This window comes from Pseudorca crassidens, chromosome 12 (assembly GCF_039906515.1).
Source record: "Pseudorca crassidens isolate mPseCra1 chromosome 12, mPseCra1.hap1, whole genome shotgun sequence".
NCBI lineage: Eukaryota > Metazoa > Chordata > Mammalia > Artiodactyla > Delphinidae > Pseudorca > Pseudorca crassidens.
Genome location: NC_090307.1, coordinates 86,189,466 through 86,211,909, shown reverse-complemented (window position 1 = coordinate 86,211,909; position 22,444 = coordinate 86,189,466). Strand labels below are relative to the sequence as shown.

The 22,444-nt window shown below is 47.8% G+C and overlaps 1 protein-coding gene across 5 annotated transcripts in view; it reads right to left on the bottom strand.

Annotated features, from left to right (window-relative positions):
* The window catches only part of RFLNA (refilin A), a 244,657-nt gene that overhangs the window by 36,876 nt on the left and 185,337 nt on the right, over nucleotides 1-22,444 (bottom strand). For all 5 annotated transcript variants that reach the window (XM_067701166.1, XM_067701165.1, XM_067701168.1 and 2 more), the window contains 2 exons: nucleotides 14,327-14,389; nucleotides 8,003-8,192 (listed from right to left, as the gene is read on the bottom strand). The gene's annotated coding sequence lies outside the window, so the exon portion shown is untranslated. The remainder of the gene's footprint in view (nucleotides 1-8,002; nucleotides 8,193-14,326; nucleotides 14,390-22,444) is intronic.

The window sequence follows — 22,444 nt, the reverse complement described above, 5'->3', positions numbered from 1 at the left end:
TCACCTCTGCATCACCGGAGGCTCAGAGAGTTGCTCCAAGAGGTTTGTTGGTACCCGAATCGACGCCCCCCGTCCCTCCCGGGGGCTCGGCGGCTCAGATGGAGCACAGAGTAGCGCTTGATAGAAGCTTGCCGCTGAGCCGGGAGGGAGAGCGGCTGGCCGATCGCCCAGACACCCTCCGCGAGGCCCAGGGCGGGTCTGCATTTCCCCCAGGTCTGTGTGAAGGGCTGAAACGCGGACTTGTCCTCACTCGAGCTGTGAGAGGAACACTCCATGCCAGTCACGTCCTGTCCTGGGCCTCGGTTTTCCTTGGAAAGGTCGGCTGTATTCGTTTTCCTGGGGCTGCTGGGACAAGCGACCACGAATGGGGTGGCTTAGAACAGCGGCAGCGATCCTGAGAGCAGCTCCCTCCAAAGTGCTCTCCGTAAAGTTCAACACACTCCTCCCCCGAGCCCCGAAGCTCCACTCCCAGGTAATTACCCGAGAGGATGGAGCGCGGATGTGCACGCGAAGCTCTGTGTGTGAATGTTTACAGCAGCTTTCTTTGTAACAGGCTGAATCTGGAAACTACCCAAATATCCATCAGCAGGTGGGTGGACAAACCCCCGGCGGTGTGTCCACACAATGAAGGCCTTAGCCCGTGACCCAGAGAGCGGGAGGCACACGGCTCGGACGAGTGTCCGGTTCACGAGGCGCAGGGAGAGAAGCCGGATGCAAAACCACCACGTGATTCCATTCATGGGCAATTCTAGAGCGGAGGAGACCTGGCTTAGGTGACGGAGGTCAGCCTAGCGGTTACCTCTGGGGGGATTAAGCGGAAGAGGCTGGACTCTGTCTGCGGGGGTGGGAGACGGGATGTTCTAGATCTTGACTGGGATGTTAGTGATCCAGGTGCAGACGAGCGTCAAACGCAGATCTGCGCGTTTCATTATATGTAGATGACGCTTCACCTTTTAAAAAGCTCCTTTCGAGGTTTAATCCGAAGGAAACGGCCGAGGCTGAAGCTGTGCCCCCAGGGCGCGCCTCCTCCGCCTAGATTGATCCTTTGCTCACAGCTCCTGGCCGGGGTTTGGAGGCAGCAGGTGAAGCTCTGGGCCCGTGGAATCGCCCCACCTCCAGCTGCCACCTCCTGGCCCTCGCTCTCCTCCCAGGCTCTTATTCCACTGCTGTGGGGCTGCCCTGAACAGACTGTAGGCAGGAAGCAGGTTCGAATCCTGAGCGGGGTCTGCTCCCTGCTGCCCTGAGGCCCTTGGCACCCCCTCCCCTTCCAGTCTAGGATTTGAGTGTCTGGACCAGGGAAGGGCAGACTTAGCCTGTTTTCCCAGCCTTGAGCCCGCAGCGGGGTGCTCTGTGAAATGACACCTGTAGAGATGCTAAATCGTAAAATCCTTTCAGATTGCCACCCTCGGTGAGTCCAGCCTCCTCAGTTCAAACCAAAAGGCTGAGCTATTTTACTATGTTTTCACTCCTCTAAAAACTAAAATCCGAGTAAGGTCTCTGCCAGAGTTCATAGCATCTTCCTTGTGTGGGTTCCCTACATTGACACGTGCTCTGGGTGTCAGAGGTCAGCACTGGGGGAAGCTGGGTGAAGGGTACGTGGGATTCAGGAGAGCAGGCAGGACTCTGTACTTTTTTTTTTTTTTTAAGCAACTTCTTGTGAGTCTTAACCTATGCTAAAATTAAAAGTCATAATAAAATGAAAAAACAAACAGCAACAGCAGAATCTCTGGGCTCCTGCCATGCAGGTTGTCCAAGGAAGGAATCTTTTATTATTGTGTGTGTGCTTGCATGTCTGTCTGTCTGCCCAGGGGCGTGTGCTTCTCCATGCTTTCCTCTGTCTGAAAGCATCAATATTTTGGGCACACGTGTAATGCAGGATTTTCGTGCACGGGCTCCCAGACTGCCTGGTTTTGAATCTCATATCTACGGCTTACTATCTATGTGTTCTTGGGCAAGTTACTTAACCTTTCTGTGCCTCAGTTTCCTCATCTGTAAAATGGGCGCTCACAGTGCCTGCCTCCTTGGTCTGTAGTGGGGATGAATCGACTTCTAATAATTGTAAGTGCCTGGCACTTGGTGGGCACTCACACGGCGTGTACGGTCACCTTTGAAGCACGATGCTAGCTAGCGATCAGTCCCCTGGGAGCTGAGCATGACTTGGTGGTGTCCTGTGTCCCCTACTTCATTCGAATCTTCAGGGAACGTTCATAATGAGAGCGCCTTATGTGCCTGGTGTTAAATTCCCAGAGTCGTGAGCACAGCGCCTGCAGAATTACCCAGAGCCCAGCCCACCACACCCTTCTCTGTCTATACTGTGAACAGACCTCCATGAAGTGTGTGGTTAGGGGGACAGAAGAGTCAATGGTGATTTCCAACCTCTTGAAAGCCCCGAAGCCCCTTCCTATAGGTTTGACTAAATGTGCCCACTTTCCCTCCGCCACCAAAGTTTCACAGGCCTCTATTTCTTAAAATGAAAATTATTTTGTTTTCAAGCCACCTGAGATAAAGAAGCAGGCAGGGGATGGGGTGGGGTGAGGGGAGCTGTCACCACAGAATTAAGGGGAGACTCACTGTTCTGGGGGCCCCAGTTAAGCAAGTTCGACCCCTTGTAGCAGAACCCAAGCCCCCTGCCCTAGCTGGCAACCTCAGCCCTGCCTGCGAGGAGAGACCCATCTCAGTGCTCAGAGCTGGATCCACAGTTGATCCCGGCTTTGGTCCTGCCTGTTCTCCTGAGCCATCAGGCTGTGATTCCAGTCTTACGGGGGCGGGGGTAGGGTGAGGCTTGGCCCTGGAAGGGCCCCCATCTCCCTTCTCCACGGTGGCTCCCCGTACAAAGCTCCCTTTGATTCTCCACAGCCTGGTTTTCTGGTTTTTTAACAGGAGGTGGGGATTTTTTTTTCCTCCTCTGGCAGCATGGTGCTGAAATGTTTACACTCGAGGGGTAGAGGAAAGGGGTTCTGCTCTCCTTCAGTGCCTTCAGACATTCCCGGGAGGAAATGAAGTGAAGGGAGATCAGAAAAGGCTGCCTCTGTTCAGAGCCTAGTGGGAAAAGCACGCCATGAACAGCGTGCTCTCACTTGGTCTCCATAGGTCTGTGGTGAATCTATACCCACTAATGTAGGGACCAGAAAGGGACAGGGACCAGGAGAAGACACAGCAGCCTGACAGCAAGGTTCACGTGCCAGCGCCTCCACTTCCTGGCTGACTCTGAGCCTCAGTGTTCTCATCTGTGAAATGGGAGCAATGACGGTGCCTACCGTGAGGGCTGCTGGGAGGTTAAATGTGTTCACTGTGCCCAGTGAGCAGCAGCCACACAGGAAGCGCTCAATAAAGCATCACTCTGTGTGTGAGAACGGGCACCACTTGGGTAGATGTTACATCTTCTCAACTGAATATTGGGAAGAAAAACATTAGAAGGGGAGGGACAGAAGTAAGAAAGTAGAGCGCGAAGGAGGGAGGGAGGGAGGAAGGGGGAAGGGGTCCTTCCCATGCAGATGCCCATCAAAGGGGTGCCTGGGGCAGGGGTTGGGGGGTGGGGGGGCTGATAGAATGTCCGTCACAACTACACACTGTCCACCCAGCTTCCTTGAGGGCCGTCCCCAGTGTGGAGAGGGGAGTTCCATACACCAAGAGCAGAAAGGCCACTTTTCTTCCCATTTAAAAAAATTGTCATAAAATACACATGACATAACATTTACCTTGTAAATCCTTTCTAGGTGTGCAGTGCAATGGCATTCACACATCCACCTGTCGTGTAACCATCACCACCGTCTATTTCGTTTTGTCATCGTCGCAAACAGAAACTCTGTCCCCATTGAGCAATAACTCCCCATTTTGCCCTCCCCCAGCCCTCGGCAACCTCTAATCTACTTTCTGTCTCTATGAATTTACATATTTGGGGTATTCTATGTAAATAGAATCATACAGTTTTTGTCCTTTGGGGTCTGCCTTCTTTCACAGGACACGATGTTTTCAAGGTTCATCCGTATTGTAGCACGTGTCAGGGCTTCAGCCCTTTTTACGGCTGAATCATATTCCACTGCAGGCATGGACCACATTTTGTTTATCCATCCATCCGTCAATGGACATGTGGGTTGTTTCCACTTTTTGGCTGTTGTGAAAGGAAGGCTGTACCGCTGAACACTTCAGCATTCTCGAATCCCCAAATGGTGTGTTGGCTGGTTTCCTACAATGCACACAAGGATGAATTTATTTCTGATCCCCAGAGAAAGCTGCCTCTTCATGAATAAGCATGACATGCCTGGGACAGGACGAGAGCCAACAGCTTGGGGAAAACAGGAGTGAACCATGAAGACAGGTGTCAGGGAGAAAACAAGGCGTGTTGGGGAGTTTGGGGCCTGGGGCTGCCTCGGAGATGTTTATATTCTGAATTCCAAATGCCTGGAATGATTTCTGAATATCAGCTCCTTGGAGAGAGGGAAAGAGGGGTCTCTGAGTAAAAGACTTGAAAAATATTTAGCTCACTGTCAGAACGGAGGACCAGGGAATTGTGCTGGGGTGGGGGGTTGGGGAGGGTGAGGGAAAGGAAAGGATGGAGATCAAATTTCAGGCTGGTTTCAGCTTTATCTTCTCAGCAGTGCGACCCAAAGCTGGGTTATTTGGTGCTAAGAGATCTTATCAATATGGAGGGACCGACCTGAGGCTTTGCCCTTGAAAAGTCTCCCTCCTCCGAAGAATTCAGTGCCTCGTCTGCTTTACTTGCTTTGTGTCCCTCCATCTCTCCCAATCCTGTTCTCTCTTCTGCATTTTTCCCCTCACATTTCTTTTTCTTTCTTTTTTTTTTTTGCGGTACGCGGGCCTCTCACTGTTGTGGCCTCTCCCGTTGCGGAGCACAGGCTCCAGACGTGCAGGCTCAGCGGCCATGGCTCACGGGCCCAGCCGCTCTGCGGCATGTGGGATCCTCCTGGACCTGGGCACGAACCCGTGTCCCCTGCATCGGCAGGCGGACTCTCAACCACCGCGCCACCAGGGAGGCCCCCCTCACATTTTTGTCGCGCTGTATTTCTAACCTCACCGTGTCCCTTGTATATGGCGTGCAGTTGGATTTCGTTTCTTGAATCAGCGTCTGTCTTTGTGTGGCTGAACCAACTTGAATTTATTTTTACAACGAATACACACTATCTCCCTTCTCTCCTCTTGTTTTAGGTTCTGTTTCAGTCAGCCTTGCAATTTCTACTCTTTAATACCCTTTATCTACGGATACTACTGTCTTCTTTTTCCCTCTAGTGATGTGAAAGATGTCAAACGGTTTTGGTTACACTAATGTCAGCCTTTAAATAAAGCGGATTCAAGTCTCTGTAATTATCAAGATCAGGAATGAAACGGTCTCTGTAAAACGAGACGAAGAACATTAAACTAGTTTCCACTTTCTGCTGCCAGTTCCCAGCTTTTGTCTGTATGTAAACTGTGATTTTAGAATATTATTTCTATTTTCAAACATAATGAGATTTTCTTTCAATGACCATTTTTGACCAACATATGTGATTTTGTTGGCGGCCGTACTTTTGCCAGTTACTTAGATCCTGTCATCCATCTCTACCGACATCCTCTTATCTGTTTATCTTTTCCGTCTGCAATCTGGGCGAACCCTTGTTCATTCTCTGTCTCAGATGCTGTCTCTCCTTTGATTTCTCCAAAACACTGGTTTTTATTTAAATTTTTTTCTATTTTTGGCCGCACCGCGCAACTTGCCGGATCTTAGTTCCCCGACCAGGGATTGAACCCAGGCCACAGCAGTGAGAGCACCGAGTCCTAACCACTGGACTGCCAGGGAAGTCCCGCCAAAACACTGTTCTAAATAGTCATCGTAGTTTCCCTTTTCTTAAAACGTCCCCTTCTCTTACCCAGATCACTTTTTGTCATTTTGGTTTGTTGTCTTGCTTGTTATCTCTTCTCGTCAAGACTGTGGTCCTGTGAGTTATGCTAGAGGTTGGACTTTTTTCCTGTAGGCCAGTGGCTCCAAAGGCCTCTGAGGACGAGAAGGACACAAGTGACTTGTGTTTTACAAAGCGCTGGGGCTGCAGTGGCGATGCACACTTCAAGGAGAGGAGAGGTAGCTGGTGCGGGAGCGGGACCAGCTGGGAGGCTGCTGAAGGGAAGGACATTTTATTCTGCCCCCCCCCAGAAAAATCACACCCGCTCCCAAACCCCTGTAGAGTTATCCTTTGTTTTTTTGTTTTTTTTGCGGTACGTGGGCATCTCACTGTTGTGGCCTCTCCCGTTGCGGAACACAGGCTCCGGACGCGCAGGCTCAGCGGCCATGGCTCATGGGCCCAGCCGCTCCGCGGCATGAACCCGCGTCCCCTGCATCGGCAGGTGGACTCTCAACCACTGCGCCACCAGGGAAGCCCTATCCTTTGTTATTTTTAAATCTTAGTGCATTAGTACAATTATCATCTGATAAACGTTTATCACCTTGTTTCATTTTTCAACATAAAGTCCCAGGCAAAAATCCCCCTCCTCTGCTCTTCTCTATTAAATTTGGTTCCTGGCTTAAGGAGATGACTTCAAGCAACTTGTATTGATACTGGTTTTCTTCGGCTAACAAGAAACTGACAACAACCATAATAGTAGCTGAACTTTTTGAGCACTTTTTACGTGTAAAGCATGATTCCAAGTGCTCGACCTGTATCAATTCATTTAAACCTCAAAACAATCCTATGAGGCTAAGGTTACACCCATTTCACAGATGGGGAGACAGAGGCACCAAAAGGTCACACAGCTTGAATGCTGCAGAGCTGGGATTCCAAGCTAAGCAGCGCCCGTTCTTAACCAAGAGAACAAACTGTAGAGACTAAACGCCCAACAAATATTAACTCTACATCGTGTTTAATGTGTTGCTCTGGGTCCTCCCCTCATCCCCAATACCACCTCCTGGCAACGGTCCCGTGGGTGCCTCTGAAGGAAGGTTGCCAGATAATACAGGACGCCCGGTTCAATTTGAATTTCAGATAATCAATGAATACTTTTTTAGTTTAAGTGGGTCCCGACTTGTGGACATTTGGGTTGTTTCCTGTGTGGCGCTATTAGGCGTAAAGGTGTAAGCCTTTGTGTGGATATGTTTCCATTTCTCTTGGGTGAACGCCTACCAGCGGGACTGCATCCCGACCAGCTGAGAACAGGCGTTCCAGCTGCTCACATCTTTTTAACATTAATCGCTCTAGTGGCTGAGAAATGGTGGCACCTTTGACTTCTGCCCCACCTACCTCCTTCCCCTGCCTCCCAGCCCTACTCAGTACTTCAGCAATTTGATAGCTGGATTCTTTGAGTCTCACGTCCACCCAAACACAGCCCATCAGGAACAAATACAGAGGGTTAGAGGGCAACCTGGGCTGCTCAGAGGAGGAAACATTAGCGCGTCCGCTCTCAAGATGAAGGATGTGCAGAAAGAAAGACCTAGACCTTTTTATTTTATGCCGGTGCTCAGGGAGTTGGATTCTCCTGGGAGGTAAGGTCTGGAATGAGCCCAAAGCGATGCAGCTTGAGTGTGTGTCAGACACTGGTCTGTGTCGAAGGGGAAAGAGGATGCAGAGAAAAACGGCACGCCCCACTCCTGCCTCAGGGCACAGACTCAAGTGTGAGGGGCACACTCCCTGCTGGCCCTGGTGCTGCCCAGCCTCTCCCCAGTCACTGGGCCCCCTCTGTTCTCTTCCAACGATAATGAAGCTGGTGTTTACTGAGCACCTGTTTACAGCCCGGTGCTCTGCTCAGGGCTTCAAGTCCGAGATCTCACTTAATCCTCTTCGGCCCCTGAGATGGGTACTATTATTGTCCCAACATACAGAGGAGGGGAAGGGAGGCACGGCATACCGTAAATGCCCAAGGTTATACTTGGCCAAGGTCATCCTGCCAGGGCGGGGCATTCTGTCTCAAATCTCCTTTCTTAGCCATTTCCATGCTCTGCGTGTCCACCCTCACCTTCCTCTCTGCGTGTCCAACCTCACCTTCCTCTCTAGGGACCCCAACCTCTCCTGCCTCTTACCTCGATGGAGGTCGTGGCACCAGTTCAACCCGTTACGGAAGCAAAGCTTTTGTCCCAGAGCTGATGTGACAGTTCCAGCATGATCAATATTTTGCCTGAGATAGGTCACCGGGGGCGAGAGCCCAGGGTCTCAGGGTCTGTGCCTGCGAGGACGGGGCCTCCGAGAGTTGAGGTTCCTCACGTCACCCACCTGGGAAGATAGGACCACAGAGGCAGATTTTCAGTAAGATGAGGGTTGACTTTGCTGTCTACCAAACTGGGCAACAGAAGCAGGATGGAGGGCCAGCATTCAGAGATGTGTGCTAGAGACCAATCAATGTCCTAGGGAAGTGGTGGCGTTCCTGTGGGTCACTCTGGCCGACCACAGAGAAGCCAGCGAAAGATGGGAGCAGAGACGGGGCCGGTTAAGAGCGAGATCGTTCCTGCCTACATCCACTCGCTAACCCCCTAGTTTTCCACACTTGTGGGGCCTTATTTCTGTTCTTGGAAACATTCCAGAATCCTCCCAAGCTGGGTCAGTGCATCACGTGATGCCTCCTGCCTTAATCTGCTCTCCAAGGAGACCCGGTTACAGCCACACTTTCCTCCCTGTTCCCTTTCTCAGGTGCCTTAGCTGCTCGGTCAGTAACTTACTCCACAGTACCTAGTTGTGTTGTTTATAAAGGCCAGCCTGCTCGGGGATCTCTATTCATTGGTTCACCATGAAGCCTTTTACAAGAGAACTGGAAAGAATTTCTTGGAGGGAAAAGGGGTGGGGGCAGAGTCATAGTAAATTTAAGTGGAGGTCCCTCCCCCAGCCCCCTCTCCTTTTCTTCATCCCTTAGGCCATTGAAAGCACTCAAGACTGCATGTTTCCGAGCCGTCTTTCCTAGTTATGGGCCCAGGGCCAAGGGGCGTGCTGCAGATTTTCCCTTATAAATTACCGTATTTTAACATAGACAGTGAACTGAACACGGTGGAGCTGCCGCGCTCGCTGGGTCTTCCACGCAGCGTTTGTAACTTAAGATTTTATAAAGGGTTGGAGCAAATTCTTAGTTAATAAGGGTTGGAATGCAGCAGAAACGACTCAAACTGCAGGCAAAATGGCAACTCGGCAGCCGGAAAAGAAATGAACATCAGGTTCTCAATCCTGTTATCTTTTCTTTTTTTTCTTTTCCCTATAGGCTGTTACAAGATCCTGAATATGGTTCCCTGTGCTATACAGCAAGTCCCGGTATTTTATCTCTTCTATATACAGTCATTTGCATCTGCTAATTCCAAACTCCTAATTTATCCCTCTCCCACCTCGCTTTCCCCTTTGGTAACCGTAAATTTGTTTTCTATGCCTGTGGGTCTGTTCCTGTTTCATAAATAAATTCACTTGTGTCAGGTTTTAGATTCCACCTATAAGTGATATCATATGGTATTTGTCTTTCTCTGTCTGACTTACTTCACTTAGTATGATCATCTCTAGATCCACCCATGTTGCTGCAAATGGCATTATTTCATTCTTTTTTAGGGCTGAGTAGTATTCCACTATATATATATATATATATATATACCATATCTTCTTTATCCATTCATCTGTTCATGAACACTTTCTTTATCCCTGTCCAAACTACATATTTAACCCACATTTGCCTCATTGTTTTCCTTGATCATGTTTCAAAAACCCAAACACCTCAACCCTATAAAGTAGGAAGCAACCCTATGAAGCACTCTGTCTTGATGGTCAAAATGTGGTTCTGAGGACAAACCCTTCAGCTTCACAATCTCTTCTCTGTAGTCTATTAGCTTTAAGACTTCAGGTGTGTTACTAAGAAGACTCCGTGTCCCCAGCTGTAAAATCAGTCGATTTGGTTGTAGAAGCCTGAACTAAGACAGCAGTTTTTCTCAAACTTTTCATCATAACTCACATTTGGGAAACTCTATATCTCAAACCAGGCGGCACACACACACACACACAGACACACACACACACACACACACACACTCACACACACACACATTTCTGATACAAAAGTTTCATGAATCCATGCTTAGTCTTACTATGTGTGATGCACTCTAATACTTTGTTTCCTCGTCCCCTTTCTCCATGGCACAGCGGACTTGGGCTCACTAAATTGATTTCAATCCTCTCTAATGGGCACCACCCTCATTTTGAAAAAATAACTGCCCTAGAGAAACTAGGAGACACGGATAAGAGTATTCCTAGCAGCTTTGTTCGTGATAGGAAAACAAACCAAAGCACTGTAAACCAAACCAGGGAACGGCTTAAGTATCGGCCAACAGGAGGATCGATAAATACCTGATACGACGTTCAAACAAGGGGCTATTATACTTAGTGAAAATGAATGAACTAACATAGCATGCATCAACGCGGGTGAACTTACAAAGACAATACTGAGTCAAAGACGCAAGTCATGGAAGAACGGACACAGTACTATATATATAAGCATATATATGTACATATTATATATGTACATATATAATAATATGTGTATATATATATATATGCTTAAACACATACAATGTATAGTGTTTAAGGAGATGTTCATCCATATGTAGAAATGTTTAAAAAAATGCATAGGATTAACTAACACCAATTTCAGGATAACTGTTAACTCTGGTGAGACACCAGGATTTCAGTTGTTTGTTTGGTGATGTTTTCTTTCTTAAGCCAGTGGCAGGCATGTGGCTTTTGTTATATTCATCTTGAAATCTTCTTAATCATCTCTAGTTTTAATTTTTTCAAAAATCAAATGAAAGATAACAGGATTGAGAAGCAACCTAAGTGTCCATTGACAGATGAATGGATAAAGAAGATGTGCTATATATATACAAGGGAATATTACTCAGCCATAAAAAATGAAATATTGCCATTTGTAGCAACATGGATGGATCTAGAGTTCATCATACTAAGTCAGACAAAGACAAATATCATATGATAGCACTTATACGTGGAATCTAAAAAATAATACAAATGAATCTATTTACGAAACAGAAACAGACTCACAGACATAGAAAACAAACTTATGGTTACCAAACAGGAAAGGGAGGGAGGAGGCATAAATTAGGAGTTTGGGATTAACAGATACACACTGTTATATATAAAAACAAGGATTAACTGTATAGCACAGGGACCTATATTCAATAACCTATAATGGAAAATAATCTGAAAAAATATATCTGTATAGCTGAGTCACTTTGCTGTATACCTGAAACTAACACAATATTGTAAATCAACTATACTTCAATAAAAAAATTAAAAATAAAAGAAAGTTCCTTCTTCCCTGGAAAGAAGAAGGAAGAAACGATAGAGTTGTAGTGCGTTGTGAGGAAATGCAGATTCATTGTTTGTCTACATTTACCCAACAAACAAACAAACAAAAAAGGAAAGGAAGTCTGTTAGAAAAAAACATAAAATGCATCCCAAGAAATGCCTTTTTTAAAAAAAAATTAATTAATTTATTTTTGGCTGCATTGGGTCTTCGTTGCTGCACGCAGGCTTTCTCTAGTTGTGGCGAGTGGGGGCTACTCTTCGTTGAGGTGCGCAGGCTTCTCATTGTGGGGGCTTCTCTTGTTGCAGAGCACAGGCTCTAGGTGCGTGGGCTTCAGTAGTTGTGGCATGTGGGCTCAGTAGTTGTGGCTCACGGCTGTAGAGCACAGGCTCAGTAGTTGTGGCGCACGGGCTTAGTTGCTCCGTGGCATGTGGGATCTTCCCCGACCAGGGCTCGAACCCGTGTCACCTACATTGGCGGGCGGATTCTTAATCACTGAGCGACTAGGGAAGTCCCAAGAAATGCCTTTTTAATGATTCACCTTTGAACATCAACATCATAACTCCTGTATTAGTTTCCTAGTGCTGCCACAATGACACACTAAGTGGTTTAAATAACAGAAATTTATCGTCTCACAGTTCTGGAGGCTAGAGGTCCGGGATCAAGGTGTTGGCAGGGCCCTGCTCCCACTGGAGGTGCCAGGCTCCTGTCCTGGCTTCTGGTAGTTCCTGGGCTTGTGGCAACTAACTTCAGCCTTCACAGGGCCATCTCCCTGTTTGCATGGCTGTGTCCAAACTCCCCTGTTTATAAGGACACCAGTCATATTGGATTAGCACCGCCCTACTCCAGTATAACTTCACCTCGACTAATTGCATCTGTAAAGACCGTACTTCCAAATCAGGTCCTATTCTGAGGTGCTGGGGGTTAGGACTTCAACCTACGAACCTGGGGAGGGGGACACAGTTAACCCATCACAACTTCTCTTTACTATAGAATCATATAGTGTCGACTTCAACCAGTTTTTCCAACTTATCCTTGTTGAGTGCCAGAGGGCCATGGAAACTGAGACGAATTCATTACTTACAATTCTCTATGGTGTTAAGTTCCCAAGTTCCTATTCTCTGTCCGATTCCCCTGTAATATGTGTGTGCAGACAGGCCTACCCATGCATGCACACACATGCATATATGCACACACTCACACACACTCACACACCCGTACCCACACAAGGTTAAAAAGCCCGTGGAGTTACGAAGAAGGTTAAAGTGAGGGAAAAGCATAACCTGGAAAAACTGACTTTGGATTTTAACCCATCCCCCAGCGTTTGAAACATAGTGTGAGGATTTCAGGGAGTCCAGAGCGGCCCCCGACGCCCGGGACCTTGCCTCTCGGTTTTGCTCCAATTCTCTAGCACAAGGGCCCAGTGTGGGTGGGTGGGATGTCTGGGGCAAAGACACAGACACTATTATTCTGGGCTTCTCCTCGTGCTGGCAGCCACAGCTCCCACCGCCCCCCGAAAAGCCAGACTGTAGGTTCAAACCAGAGGTGTAATTGATGGCCTGGAGTGGCAAAGATGCCCCATCGCCCTCAAAAAACTACCACTTTGTTTCTGCGCTAGAGCAGGGCAGCCCAGACGCCGACCCCGCCAGCAACTTCCCAGATCTCGGCTGGTCGAGGATCTGTTACCCACCCTCAGGTTAGGAAAGGTGCCCCAGGCGAGCGTCTGAAGAGCTGGGGGAAGAGCTCTAGACTTTTTCTCTCTTCAAAATTTTGCTTCAGCTGAGAACATTCATTTTTAACTCGTGTTTTTCTAGTTGGTGAAACAAAGTGGGGTTTTTGCCAAAGACCGACTCCGACTCTTAAGAATCGAAACTTCTAGAGATTAGGGACCCTGTGTGAATTTTCTTTTTTGTTCACAGTATTCCTTGTAATTTTTTTTTTTTTTTTGGACCAGGTGGAGGAAAATAACTGGTGTCTGCTAATACCCCTTGTGATGGCTGGAACCATTCTGAAGCATCGTTCATGCTTGTCTAACTTCTCTCGGCCCCAGTTGCCATCTGTCTACATCTGGCACAAACTCCTCACTTTGGTCTCCAAGGCGCCTCACGGGGTTCCCGCAGATTCACCAAGTGTGAATTTCCACGCATCACCTTCCTTGGCAAGACTTTTCGTTCTCCTGGGTTCTCAGTCCGCCAGCCCCGCGCTAGATGCGGCCCCCTCTCTGTCATGTCCCGTGTCTCGTTCATTACTAGGTGTGATCATTTTATTGCCTAATCTGTGCCTGCTTCTCATCCCTGTCTCCACCCGCTGACTTAGGCTCCTATTATGTCTCAGTCACAGATGTTGAATCAGATGACATATGAGATTAGCTCACTGTTCCAACAACAATCTCAAAATCTAAGCGGTTTGACAGCAATGAAAATGTGTGCTCACTCATGCTGACGTGGGTTGGTCTTTGCTCTCGTGAGCTAGGGGCCCAGATGCCTTCAGTATTGTGGCTCCATCCAGCATCCTCCGCTGGATCTTCTGTGTTCAGCCGGGAGACTGGAAAGTGCTTGGAGCTTCTCTAGGGACGTTTTAGGGGCCAGGCCTGGAAGTGCTGGCATCATTCTTGCCCAGAACTAGTCACATGACCCCACTGATGGGGCAAAGGGTTCTGGGAAATGTAGTCTTGTTGGGGGGGCACCGAGGAAGGAAAGGAGCACAGGGAAATAGGGGCAGCTGGCAGTCTTTGTCACCAAGCCCTCAAATTCACCCTCCACCACACAGAGTGACTCATAGAAGATGCCAGGATGGACGGCACATCCTTCAGGGACTCTCTTATCACTTGCTGGATGCTGAGCCAGCTTCTTAAAATGGCATCAAAGTCCCTCCAGACCCACATCCTGCCTCTTTGGTTTGTGTCACAATATCCCCAACACCTCCCCACCCAGGAAGTGTCTCTCAGCCTCTCTTCTCTCACAGCACAAGTCCGGCCACGCTCCGACCCGGCCCCCAGAACTCGGGTGGTCTTCACGGCCCCTTCACCCTCTCTCCCAGCGCGCCCCACCTCCACCTCACTCACTCATTCGGGAGATCGTCTTAGAAGCTGATGGTGATTCTGCTTCTCTCTCCAGACGATGAGCTCCTGCAAGGCAAGGATGGTGTTTAATCCTTGTGAGTTTCCCTGTCTACTGCTCAGCACCCAAAATGCTTAATAAATGTTGATGGAGTGAATGGAGACCGAGAAAGGGCCCCCCTCCCCGTACAGGCAGGGGATATCCAAGGCGGGGCCAGCATCACCTTCCAGGCCCCCATCCCCCCTGCAGCCTCCACTTCCCCGAGGCTCTGAGATTCAACTTGCCTTTATTTCTAAATGTAAAATTTGAGAGGCTAGTTGTTGCTTGAGAAAACTGGCACTGTGTGCTTTCATTTCTTAGGGGGCTGGGACCCTCAGACTTGGAGATGTTGGGATTTGCTGACAGGGCCTGGACGGCTCTTTCTCCCTCACATTAAGAAGCCAACTCGTGAGAAACCAACTGGCTTGGCCTGGCTTGCTGTAATCCTGTGGCCTTGCAGCTCTCGGAATTGGGTTTATTTATTCATTTAAATTGCTTTCTGGCATTTACTCGTGTTTGTTCTCTCCATAAAGACCTTTTTATTTTGGTCCCAGAGAGCTGTTTATTGCTTAGCACATGTGGCAGAAGAAGATGATTGGACTGGAGATGCTAATTTTGCTCTCTCCAGGGACCGTGGGCTGGAGGGGCCCCAGGATGGGGCTCTGCCCCCACACAGGGCACCTCTTGCCTCCAGGCCACTGGGAAGGGCTCCATCCAGAATAAAAACAGCCATCTGCAAACAGGAATGTCCTCATGTCCCACATGCAAGGAGGTTAGAGATGAAGACAGAGGCAGCCTCCACCACCCATCTCCAGGAAGTTGCAACCTCTCAGACACCCTTTGGAAGAAAGCTGGATTGCCGTAATAAAAAGTACGTGTAAAAAAAAGAGCATCCCTACGTTTGTTTTTTGTTTTGTTTTTTATTCTAAAAGGTTGAGAACGATGAGACTGGGCAAGGGGCACGTGAGATAAAAGTCACTGGCTACGTTTTAAGATGGTTTTGGCCCAAGGGGGTGAGCGGAAGCTGGGTTTGCCAGGGATCCTGAAAGGGGGTAGATGGATCAAAAGTGGAGGAGCGAACCCACCATCCAGAGATCGCACTCCGTGATATTTACCCAAAGGAGTTGAAAACTTACGCCCACGTGAAAACCTGCACATGGATGTTTATAGCAGCTTTATTCCTTCAAACTTAGAAGCCACCAAGATGTCCTTCAGTAGGCGAATGGATAAATAAACCCTGGTACGTCCAGACAATGGAATATTATTCAGTGCTTCCAAGCTATCAGGCCATGAAAAGATGCGGAGGAAACTTCAATGCATATTACTAAGTAAAAGAAGCCAATTTGAAAAGGCTATACCCTGGAAGATTCCAACTCTATGACATTCTGGAAAAGGAAAAACTATGGGGACAGTAACAAGATCAGTGATTGCCAGGGGTTAGAGGGTAGGGAGTGATGTACAGGTAGAGCACAGAGGATGTTTAGGGCAGTGAAAATACTCTGTATGAGACCATAATGGTGGATACACGTCATTCTACATTCGTCCAAACTCACAGAACGGACAACACCAAGAGTGAACTGTAATTGTACACCACGCATGTTGGGTGATGATGATGTGTCCATGTAGGTTCATCAGTTGTAACAAATGTACCACCTGGTGGGGATGTTGATCACGGCGAGGCTGTGCCTGTGGGGGGCAGGGGGCACATGGGAAATCTCTGTACCTTCCCCTCAATTTTGCTGGGAACCTAAACTGCTCTAAAAAAAAAATGAAGTCTTGAAAAAAAAAAGTAGAGGAACGGAATGTAGGCACTCATGTGAGTTGCAAAAGAAAGGAGAGAAATTGGACGGTAAGTAGTAAAACAAGTCCAAATAAAGGTACTTTTCCCTTGAGAACTGGGGGAGACCAAGCATCTTGGAAGATGGAAGCGTTCACAGGGCAAGAGGACCAGGTGCTACCAAGGAGGGATCAGAGAGAAAACCAACCTCCGAAGGAAAGTAAAAGGAGTCAGACTTAAGAGTAGGTGAAAGGAAGGGGGTTCAAGATGAAAAATAACGTTTTATTTATTTATTGAAGGCTTGCAGTATGGCAGGCAAGGCACTAAGCACTTTACACGTAACACCGCTTTTAATCCTCATAACAGCTCCCTGATGTGGACACTATTATAATACCCATTTTCCAGATGACGAAGGCGAGGCTCGCACAGGTTAAGGGATCTGTCTGTGGTCACACTGGGTGGATTCAGAATGGGATCTCATGTGGCTCCATCAGAAGGAAAACATCTCACCCACCAAGGATGGAGGAAGGACCCTCTGGAGCAGCTCCAATGGAAACAGGATAAGAGCCAAAAACGCAAGGCGCAGATGCGAACCACGTGGGTATTTTAAATTTTCTAGTAGCCACGTGAACAAGGATAAAAAGGAACGGGGGAAATTCGTTGTAATATATTTTATTTAACCCAATACATCTAAGCTATTATCCTTACAACATGTAATCAACGTAGACAGATTATTAATTAGACACTTTACATTAGTTTTTCATCCTAAGCCTTTGAAACATGATGCACTTTACAGTGTGGATCAAGCACTCAAGAGCCGCCCGTGGCCAGCAGCTACCCTGTGGATGAGTCAAGGGCAAGAGAACGAGTCCTGTAGAAAGTGCTAAGCCGTACGTTGCGGACATAAAATAACGGGTCTCCTGGTTGGTTTCAAGTCCAAGACGTGTTCTATACGTTTAAAAAATAAACTTTTAAATGTGAATGACTTTAGATTATGATGTTGCATCCCTGAGCAGGCCCTCAGACTTGGTTTCCTCATCATCCTTCTTTCCTGGCTTTGTACCTTTCACACAGACAAGGTTTTGCCAAAACGGTTGGCGTAAGCCAACGGCTTCTGCTTTGGAGACGGAGACTTGCCTGGGGCAGGCCTTGCCGTTGTTTTCCTAGATCCCGGTGTGACCTGTGGTGAAAAAGTGCCCTGAGGTAGTCTGTAGGTCTTCTGCCCACTGGGGAGCACTTGGCAATGCCACGGGCATTCCTGGCAGAGAAGTTGGGGAGGGAAATCGTTCTCTATGTTGATCTCTCGATTGTCTTTCCTATCCCCCCCCCTTTGGCACTTGAACAACAAGCCACCGCTTCCCAGGCAGTGGCTACGAGTGCGTTTGTCTTGGCACCTGGGCGAGGCCCCCTGAGCCTTGGTCATGCTTCTATTCTTGCTGCTTGAGGGGGACCCACTCACTGAATTCTGGGTCTTTTCTAAGTGCCTAACTTAGAGTAAGCAAATACATAAAAGGGAAAAGGAGTTTTAGAACATGTATTTGTGGGCCACTCAAATATAAAATACAGGGGCTTCCCTGGTGGCGCTGTGGCTAAGAATCCACCTGCCGATGCAGGGGACACAGGTTCGAGCCCTGGTCCGGGAAGATCCCACATGCCGCGGAGCAACTAAGCCGTGAGCCACAACTACTGAGGCTGTGTTCTAGAGCCTGAGAGCCACAACTACTGAGCCCACGTGCCACAGCTACTGAAGCCCGTGCGCCTAGAGTCCACACACCACAACGAAGAGTAGCCCCCGTTCACTGCAACTAGGGAAAGCCAGCGTGCGGCAATGAAGACCCAGTGCAGCCATAAATAAATAAATAAATTTATAAAACTATATATATAAAATACAACTTGCTCAGCCACAGATACTTTTCCTGGAGAAGTTGAGCAAAGCCATAAGAAGATTTATCTTCCTGACAGGGGACAGCCCTGACCTGTCTGTTTCCAGCCTAGTGGACATTGCAGAAGGGGGCTGGTTCTTTGGCAAGATAGGGGTTCCCTAATGTTCTTGAGAAGCTTTACCTCTAACACTGTTTGTGGTGCCCTTGGGGTATTTCAAGCATTGAGGCAATTTCAGGTTGGCTCATTTATGTGATAGTGATAGTGGAGGTGATGGTGGTGATGGTGGCAGTGATGGTGGTAAAGACTGTGGTCGTGGTGAGTTCCACAAGGTGTGAATTGTCCACAAGGTGTGAACTGTCCATAAGGTGTGAACTGTCCACAAGGATAGGTCGTGTCTTTCATTTTTGTATCTCCAACTCAGAATTTAGCTCAATAACTGCTTATTGAATGGGAGGCAGACACTGTAATTAAATAATTAACTGGGAAAAGAGGATTGCTCAGAGCTACCAGAGGACTAAATGGGAAACCAGGCATAGGTCTAGAGGCTTAAGTTAGTAGAGAAAATTAAAGTCTAGCCAGACAGGAAAAGAGAAGGAGAAATTGAACATTTACACCCCTGTTCCCAATACCAGGGAAGGATACATAACACACGGAATTCCAGCTCATGTGGTCATCACAGCAGTATCTCAGGGTGAAAAGTAATCAGACAAGCAGACGTTTGGTAATTTTCTATGATTACCCAAGGCCCTGAAACTCACACTCAGTTTCATCAATAATTTCCAAATTTTGGCCCTTTGTTTATCACTTTCAATTTTTTTGCTATATCATTGTACCACCTATACCAGGGATCAGTGAACTTTTCCGTAAAGGGCCAGATGGTGCATATCTCAGGCATCGTGGGCTGCACGGTCTCCATTGAAACTACTCAACTCTGCAGCTGTACTGTTAAAGCAACCAGAGCAATATAATGTGTCAATGGTGGGTGTGGCTAAGTGCCAATAAAACTTTATTGACAAAAAACAGGCTGCAGACTGGATTGGGCCCAGGGCCACAGTCTGTAGACCCCAATTCAAACTACTATTTACAAAGTATATTAAGGACTCAGTGTAAGAATAAATAAAGTAAAATAAATTAATCTAAATTTCTTTTCATATCAATCCTCTAAATGGAAAACCATGCCATGCACACACAACTGCAAAAGTAAATTCGATGAGAATGAAACAAGGTTATTAAATTCTAACCAGGTGGATGGACTGTGTAAGACTTGCAGCCCGAAGCCTAACCTTTCTTGTTAAAAAAAAAAAAAAAATTAGGAAGTTCTCAAGAGGCAAGACTCATTAGCGCCAGGCTGAGGTTTTTTTCCTTGTAAGAATCAGCTGGATTAAAGAGCATTGGAGGGGGGATAACTTTCTCAGGATGTGACTTAATCTCATTTAAGTCCGTTCGATTTTCCACCTGAAGTCATCTGCTCCCCTGCAGTGACTGTTTCTGAGAAACCCTGGTTTCGTTTGCTGTTAAACTCTGACAATGAGAACCCCGCATTTAGGGAAGGTAACATCCCAAACCATCAGGGCTGATTACCTTCCAAGAGGCAGGAGGCCGCCCCCACCCCCCCGCCCCAGGAGGACAGGCCCCCGGGCAGCAAGCTCTGCTGGGATGTAGGCTCTGCCCTCCCGGATCTTGTGCAGAGAAGGCAAATAAACCCTCCTGCTGGGTTATTACCCTTGACAGGCCCTGCTGGGGAGCTTCCCCCACTGCCCCCCAGGATGATCCAGGACAGGCCGGCCCTGACACCTGGATGACCAAGTAAGGTCCAGCCTGACTCACCCAGCCCCGCCCGGTCTGGCCGCACGCTCTCTGGACCCTGCTGGTGAACCGCCCATCAGTTCGTCTCCAGACTAGCAGGGGCTCCACGTGGGAGGTGGTAACCCAGCAGCAGAGGTTGTAAAGCCTGAGCCCTGGGGACCCAGATGATCCCAGGGCAGGAGGGACCAGAGGTTTCCATAGGCAGCCCTGATGCTCTTAAGCTCCAACCTATCATAGATAATAAACGAGGGATGCAAACCAAACAAGGCCTGGGAGCCAAGTGGACGTGTGTCAGCTCGGGAATTACCAGCCGCAATCGCTGAGAGCGAGTCAAACACCTGATTCAGAGACAAACTCAGCTGCTGGGCTCCCACGCGCTGCATGAACAGCTGGGGTAGAGGTGGAGGGCCCAGAGATGCGTGGGCACCAGGTCTAGACCCCACCCTGTCTGGAGCCTGGGAGGATCCTGCAGGCCTCGTGGAGCTCATGAAACCGGGTATTGAAGATATCAGATGGCGACAAAGGGGGATGGGGATTGGGCCTGAGGACTCCGAGGCCCAAGCAGGGTTCCCACCTACTCAGCATCCTGGTGCTTCCCTATTGTCAACCTCCAGGGACAGAAGAGGACCAAGAGGGGAGCAGATGCTCTGGATGCTGCATACTCATGCCCTCGGTGCTCCTGGGCTGGAAGTACCAGGGAGTTCGTGCCCCTCCCCCAGGGGACGGTGTGACCAGGGCAGCCCCCTAGGGGGGTGGCTCTAAGGCAAGCTCCATCCTGGCTTCCAGGGCTCCCCAATGGGTGCTGAACTGAACCTCAGTAGCCCAGCAGTGACCTGCCTGAAAATGCATCCTTTCCTGCGGCCTTCCGGTCCCCATCTCACTGCCCACACTTCCCTCTGGCTGCTTCCTGGGCTCGCCTCCCAAATCCTTATCCCCTGGTACTCAAATCCTTGTCTCAGAGTTTTTATGGTTTCACGTCTTATGTTTAAGTCTTTAATCCTTTTTGAGTCGATTTTTGTGTATGGTGTAGGATACGGGTCCAATTTCATTCTTTTGCATGGGGATAACTGGTTTTCCCAACATCATTTATTGAAGAGACTATTCCTTCCCCATTGGGTGTTCTTGGCTCCCTTGTCAAAGATTGGTTGACCACATTTGTGTGGGTTTATTTCTGGGCTCTCTATTCTGTTCCAAGGGTCTATGGGTCGTTTTTATGCCATTACTGTACTGTTTTGATTACTATAGCTTTATAATATAATCTGAAATCAGAAAATGTGATGCCTCCAACATTGTTCTTCTTTCTCAAGATTGCTTTGGCTATTTGGGGTCTTTGGTGGTTCCATATGAATTTTAGAATTATTTTTTCTTTTTCTGTGAAAATGCCAGTGGAATTTTGAAAGGGATTGTGTTAAAGCTATAGATCACTTTTGGTAGTATGGACATGTTAACAATATTAATTCTTCCAATACATGAACCAAAAAGTTTCTGTACAACAAAGGAAACAATCAACAAAATGAAATGGCAAATTATGGAATGGGAGAAAATAGTTACAAACTATATATCTGACTGGGAGCTAGTATTCAAAATATATAAGGAACTCACACAACTCAATAACAAAAAAAAAAAAAAAAAGAAAGAAAGAAAAACACACACACACAAATAAACTGATTAAAATATGAGCAGAAGCTCTGAATAGACATTTTTCCAAAGAAGACATACGAATTGCCGATAGGTATATAATAAGGTGCTGATCAATAACACTAACCATCAGGGAAATACAAATCAAAACCATAATGAGGGCTTCCCTGGTGGCGCAGTGGTTGGGAGTCCACCTGCCGACGCAGGGGACACGGGTTCGTGCCCCGGTCTGGGAAGATCCCACATACCACGGAGCGGCTGGGCCCGTGACCCATGGCCGCTGAGCCTGCGCGTCCAGAGCCTGTGCTCCGCAAGGGGAGAGGCCACAACAGTGAGAGGCCCGCGTACTGCAAAAAAAAAAAAAAAAAACCATAATGAGATATAACCTCACACCTGCTGTTAGAATGGCTATTATCAAGGACACAAGGAATAGCAAGTGCTGGAGAGGGTGTGGAGAAAAGGGAGCCCTCACGCACCATTGGTGGGAATGTAAACTGGTGCAGCCACTGTGGAGAACAAGATGGAGGGTCCTCAAAAATTAAAAACAGAACTATCCTATGACCCAGCAATCCCACTTCTGGGTATATATCCAAAGTATCTCAAAGAGCTATCTGTACTCCTACATTCACTGCAGCCTTATTCACAAGAGCCAAGATCTGGAAACAGCCTAAGTTTCTGTCGACTGATAAAGACGTGGTATAAATACATATAATGGAATATTATTCAGTCACAAAAAAGGAAATCCTGCCATTTGCGACAACATGGATGAACCTGGAAGACATTATGTTAAGCGAAATATAGTCAGACCCAGAAAGACAAATACTGTATGATCTCGCTTGTATGTGGAATCTAAAACAGATGAACTCATAGTAACAGAATAGGATGTTACCTGTCGGGGGCTGGGGATTGGAATAGAGGGTGACATTGGTGAAAGGGTACGAAGTTTTAGTTATGGATAACTTCTGGATAGCTAATGTAC